The 6,599-nt window shown below is 33.7% G+C and overlaps 1 long non-coding RNA gene across 1 annotated transcript in view; it reads left to right on the forward strand.

Annotated features, from left to right (window-relative positions):
- LOC106686140 (uncharacterized) overlaps positions 1–6,012 on the forward strand; it is a 7,871-nt gene extending 1,859 nt beyond the window's left edge. The window contains exon 2 of the long non-coding RNA XR_010843783.1: positions 5,720–6,012. This is a non-coding gene — a long non-coding RNA (uncharacterized lncRNA). The remainder of the gene's footprint in view (positions 1–5,719) is intronic.
- Positions 6,013–6,599: the final 587 nt, after the last annotated feature.

Below are 6,599 nucleotides of genomic sequence, written 5' to 3' on the forward strand. Positions count from 1 at the left end.
CAAATTGATGTATTATTTCCAGGTGGGGAGAAACCTTTCAATCCTTTATCCGTTGCTAGCATAGATCTAGATCTATGTCCTCACTTTTAACCCTCTCCTCCTAATTTGTACATCGAAGGTATAGCTTATTACTGATAGGCATTAGTTGTGAATTATTAGCTCAATAGAGTTTTGTATGGGCATTCTAGAAGACAAGCTGTATGTAGTTGCCTGAGTTGTACATAGTATATCATCGAGTCGGTATTTCGCCCCCCCCCCCCTCTTACACAACCCTATGGTAATGAAGATGGGAGAATTCAGTAATTCTGGATATTGTCAACGCTTTATCCAACCAAGTTTATTTAGACCATATATAACTATACAGTCTATACTTTTATATCTTCTTGGCTATGATCTACTGTTTAGGATTTATAGCTGAATAAAAAAAGGAACGAACTAACTAGATTCTCAGTAATAATAATAATATTATGAGATGAATGGTCAAAGGGTACCTATAGATGTGTTAAGAGAGGCTCAATAGTAGGTTCTCTTAGGCCTAGCACGTATTGTGCAAAAAAAATTAAATATTTAAATCAAAGGAAAAATATGAAGGTGGTTGGATTTCTAGGTTCCCTTTGGTTGGTCTGCTAGGTCCCCAACCTCAGATACTCAAACCGGAGAAATACAGACCATAATAATAATAATAACAATATTGTTCTTTATTTATTATTTTGTAATAATATTACAAGCATCGACAAGAGGAATTAGTGCCTTTTTTTGAGTTTATCACAAAATTTTAAAAAATGAACTTCTAGAATATTATAAAATATAACTAAAATAGAAAATAGGAGAAAAAAAAATAGACAACAATAGTGTGATGAAATAAATCATAGTGTCACTAACTTCAAGTAATATAAATGAAAAAGGACTAAAACTAGAAGTATAAAAGAAAATAGAAAACATTAAAGGCAGAAAAATATAATAATAAATAAATAAGCAGGCAATAAGAAGTAATAATAAATAAAACCATAAATCCTCTAAAAAAATATTAATCTTACCTTGTATATTATTATACATATTACATATTATATTATACATATATTATTATGGTTACAATACTCATACCTAATAATTGTATGAGTATACATAGATATTGAAAACATATAATAATATTAAGTAATTAGTAAATAGGTAATGCCTATTGAACCCATATTGTGAGGACATACTATATACATACGTTTTTATATGCCAACGTACTAGCAGGCTTTTTTTGAGACTCATGCTTAATATTTATAATATTTTCTGAAAAATATTATTCTACTTCGACATTCATTTAAAACGTATTTCATAACTGAAAACACAGGAATGAAACTGACCCGAGTTGTTAGGCATTCGTGAATAATAAGTGTTAGCATGTAAAAGCGCCCCCTACGCTGACAGTTGTAATCACCTTCAAGATTCAGAGGTTAGGTCGACGGAGCCTGGAACTGAAGTTTGAACCAACTTTCGAAAGTTATCATTACTATTCTTGATGCCAACATTATTAATTTTATTTTATTGTATATTTGGAGTATTACATTAATATCATACAAATGAGTTCTATAAATAAGATGCAGGAGCCCGAGGCCCACCCCTACTCGACATTCATTACTTCACCCCAATAAGCCACCCCCCTATTTACCTCATACAAAACTTTGCAGACAAGCTCGAAGTCGTCTCTTATAGATACCTTTCTTGAAGCAACCAAATCATTGGAAGATTCATTTCAAAATTGTAACAGCTATTCTGTTTTGATTCTTTCAACGGTCTAAGATTTTTGTATGTTGTAAGATATTTGTAAAAGGAAACCAGAAAGTATGTAATTAGAGTTTTATTAATAATGCGCTAAGATTTTATGTAAGGCTCAGATAATAATAAGGGCATTTATGATGTTCAAGTTGTGTTTAATGGAGAAATATTAGCTTCTTTTAGCATGTTAAAACGACATTACATTCAAAATGGTTGAGAGTCTGTCAATAGGTGCGCTAAATGGAGAATGGCGTCACCCAACGGACCAGCTGAGCTCAACACCAATTCTTAAAAATATATAGCATTATAGTCTAGTATGAATAGTATCTTATGTAGTGTATATTTACGTGCTGTCTTTGAACTTTTGAATAATAATTCTTAGACTTCAGCAAAGTCTTTGACTCCATTAACCACAACCTGCCATGGAAAAAACTCTTTTCACTCAGACTAGAAGGAAAACTCACAAGGATAATGAAGGTGATGTACGACAAAGCTAACAGTCAAATAAAAATCAAAAGACGATTCTCGGAAAGCATATAGATCTCATCGAACCTGTTACAGGAAGAAATTCTTAGCCTAACACTTTTCATCCCGTTCATATCTGATATACTACGAACATATCCGTTTATTGATTTCTATGTTGAAGTGAAGTTCTATGTTTTGATCATTGGAATGAAAAGGACGCTGTTGTTTCATCAGATATTTCAAAAAGCTTTCTGCCTTATATCTTCCTGTGTCCTTGTATCCTGAATGGCTTGATTAGTTTCCTTATTTAGAAATTGAGATCTTTCATCAAGCTTCTTTTCATTATATTTTAAATTTAATTTCCATGGTTTTCCCTCACAGTGTGAAGTCGCCAGATAGTTTTTGTTATCCATAAGTTGTTATCACAATTATTCAAAATTAGTACTGAAATTGATAATGAGATCATCAAATTTGAAGTTATTATGCGATAGCTCAACCTTATATGGGTATTTTAATATTTAATTCTATTTTTGACAGCAAAAACAGATGAGGTATATCCACATAATACACCCTTAATGACACATATCTACATAATAATATCCATCTGTTTTTAACATTTGTCACCTTTCCTCTTACATCAAGTTATATTGAAAGAAAATTTATGATTGAGTATTGCGAGTAGTTTATAGTCCTCTAAATGCAATTTATCTAAATTAAGGCCTAATAATTTTAACACTGACAAAATATTTGCGAAAATAAATAGATAATAAATTAAGGAGACAGAGAGGGGCAAAGAGAGAGTGATTAAAACCGCCTAAAGGCTGTCCTTTTCCTTGTCCCAAACCCTGTGGTTTTCGCTAGTTCTTGTTGTTATGTATTATTGTTGATATTGTTATTATATATTTATTTATACGAAGAGAAGATGGTTGGGGGGGGGGGGGGCGGTCAAAATAAAACACAAATAAGTTGAAATAACTTATTTAATCATGCCATCATTTATCTAATAATATGGTTACATATTTTATGTGTTACATTCATTTTCTTTCTCTCAATTTTATTTTTCTTTCCATAATTTTAATTATTAATAAACTAATATATTCATATTCCGTTGAATTATATAACTTCATTTTTATTTTATTTCCTTAATTATGTTATTTTACCTACTTATTCAATTGCTTATGTATACATTTTATTTTCCACTTCTCTCATCACTTTATTTTATTAATTCAATTCTGTACCATTATTTACTTTAAGTCATTCTCTTTATATTTTATTTTCTGTATTCATTGGTTGTTATCATGTTCTGTTCTTAGCCCTGATGAAGGCTAGAAATTCTAGCCGAAACGTTGGCACGATTAAATAAATTACTTCAACTTATTTGTGTTTTTTTTTTACCTCCCCCCCCCCCAACCATCTTCTCTTCGTATAAGTCATCCATGGTCAACTATCTCTCATGATTACATATTTATTTGTTTATATGACAACCCCCCGTGCAATACACATTTACATATATCACTGTTGTTATTTACCAAGAATAGTAAATTTAAAATCATTTATATAAACCAATAACAAACAATACACTCAAGCTGAACTAATTAGATTCATCACAGAAAAAAAAAGTCTCTAGATATTTAATAATAAAAACGTCACTAGATATTTAACAACAAAAACGTCGCTGGATATTTAATAATAAAAACGTCACTAGATATTTAACAATAAAAACGTCACTAGATATTTACCAATAAAAACGTCAATAGATATTTAACAACAAAAACGTCGCTAGATATTTAATAATAAAAACGTCACTAGATATTTAACAATAAAAACGTCACTAGATATTTACCAATAAAAAATTTACTGAATAAAAACGTAACTAGAAATTTAACAATAAAAACTTTACTGAATAAAACGTAATTAGATATTTAACAATAAAAACGTAATTAGATATGGTCCAAAAAGAAAACATCCTATTGAGAAGATGAGCCCGCAAGTTCACTTTGGCCGGCCACACTTCGCCTAGATGCTTGGGCTTCAGGTGATGCGTTTGGTTTTCAACTCTTTCAATTTTGTTTTCTATTTTAATAGGACTGTGTCCAGAATGTTTGACTCCATCAGATCTCTAACTAGAAAAGTCCCCTGGGAGCCTTCAACTAGAAGTATAAATCAATAACATCTTCCCAAAATCAGCCAGAATATCCTCTCTTTTGCATAAGAAGGCGGATTCTTTACTCCTTTTTTTCATTGGCTCTTCCCTCGAAAGCTTCGCTATAAACACTGGCCAATAGTTCTCTTAAAATCGGTTAAATATTTTTAGCGATAGCTCTGAAGCCTTTTCCTAAAGGGGCCTCTACATGTTGGCCAAGCGAACGCAGACATGCGCGAGCATTGGTTGGCCTAGGCTCGTTCCCGAGCCGTCGAGAGTCGGTTTTTGGACACAGATCAAAGGGGTTCGTGAGAGCGCTCGTGTAGCATCTACACCATTGTTCTTTGTCAAGTTACAACTGAGAGCTGTTAGGAGGTTAAAGGTGTTTGTTGGTACTTTTTATAATAAGTTTTATATTTAATCTTATTTATTTATATTCAATTTCCTTTAATTTCCTTTTTTTGTAATAAAAATAATACAATCCAAGTGCAATGGCTGAAACTACTAGTACGTCCGCCATGCTTGCCTCTCTGAATAACACTGACATGTGGATGGTCTGCTCTTTGTTTGCCGAGTATTTGTACAAGCCTCCGATTCGTGGCGAGCGGCCAACGTGTGGGTCCACCTTAAGAGGTATTGTGACCTGGTTGATTCCATTTGCCCTTCCAATCCACGAACTACCATCTCTCCAAGAGTTTCTATGAGGGCTTACTTTATACTATTGACTTTGGTGTCAACTGCCCCAATAAGAAAAAGGTGCCTGCACATGTTTGCCGAACAATTCACGCATGCGCCAGCGTGTGGATGGGCTGATACAAGTTGGCCTGAGTTTGCGACCGACCAGTCGGGTCGGTTTTTGGGCAAACATCAAAGGGCGCTTGTGCTTCATACACACGTTTGTTTACAGCTTGCATTGATTTAGAAATGCCAACATATGAATATTTGTGTCCTCCGTGTTTTACTTAATGAAAGAATTTACCTAACCTTTGAATTTTATAACTAACTGTTGTTGATATAGCACAAGTATTATATATAATATAGTGATCATTAAATTAAAATGTGTCTGATCAAAATTCTAGAAGGGAGGATGAATTTTTAGGTTATGTAGTACTATTTATATTAATTTCTATCAACTACAATTTACATTGCTGATGTTTCTATTTCCTTTCATTTCGCCTATGTTTATTTTGCTCCTTTTTTATAACGGAAATAAAGCAAATCGGATGTAATAGCAGAAGAAAAGTCAAACAAGCGTTACCAATGTTTGGTGCATCCTTTGTTGCCAGCCAGGACTCCTTTGTCGCCATGATATTATAATCTAACAGGTTATTCCTCCTGATACAGGTGAAGGCGATCCGAAGGAAGGTAGCTCGACGAACGAGCCTGTTCAACATGGCGGAGGACTACGCCCTCTCAGACTCGTGCGAGAAGGCCATCTACGATCAGAACTGTCCCAAGAGGCTCCCCTACACCCGCTGCCTGTCGGAGAGCGTGAATGCTTGATCTCATGCATCGATCATATAAATCAAGTGTGGCAAACAATAGTGATATTTTTATATAATGCAAACAAATCAATAAAAAGAGAGCATTCTAGAATAAAGTCGACTGTTGCTATATAGTCTTCGTATGTTCGTATAGTTGTGTCTTTTATATATTATAGTCTTAGTTCCAGAAGAAGGGAGTGAGATCAATTCGAGCAAATAAAGTAATATAATACTTATTTCTAAAGTAAATTTAATATAATATAATGTTTTGCTCAATTTTAGAACATTTTGATCGTGTCTGGCACCCAGGACTGCTATACAAGATCCGTAAATTCCTACCCCCTATATATTATCTCATTATCCGTTCTTATCTCTCAGACAGGTTATTTCAAGTAAATCACAACAGTGCTTATTCCTCAGTCTGCTGGTGTACCTCAGGGTAGTATCATTGGTCCTATCATTTATACAGTTTTTACAGCTGACATCCCAACCCATCCTAACACTATCCTCACCACGTATGCCGATGACACATGTCTATTATCATTGAACAATGATCCTTACATTGTATCCCGATCACTCTAATCCCACATCACCACCCTCGAAGAATGGTGCCAAAACTGGAGAATTAAAATAAATTCCAATAAATCCCACCAAATCACATTTACCCTTCGTCGTAAACCTTCGTCTTGCCCTACAGTATTTTTTAATAATACCCCACTCATTCCTGTTAAACAGGTCCG

The sequence above is a fragment of the Halyomorpha halys genome, unplaced genomic scaffold (assembly GCF_000696795.3).
Source record: "Halyomorpha halys isolate HHAL.00 unplaced genomic scaffold, Hhal_1.1 Scaffold783.1, whole genome shotgun sequence".
Classification (NCBI taxonomy): Eukaryota; Metazoa; Arthropoda; class Insecta; order Hemiptera; family Pentatomidae; genus Halyomorpha; species Halyomorpha halys.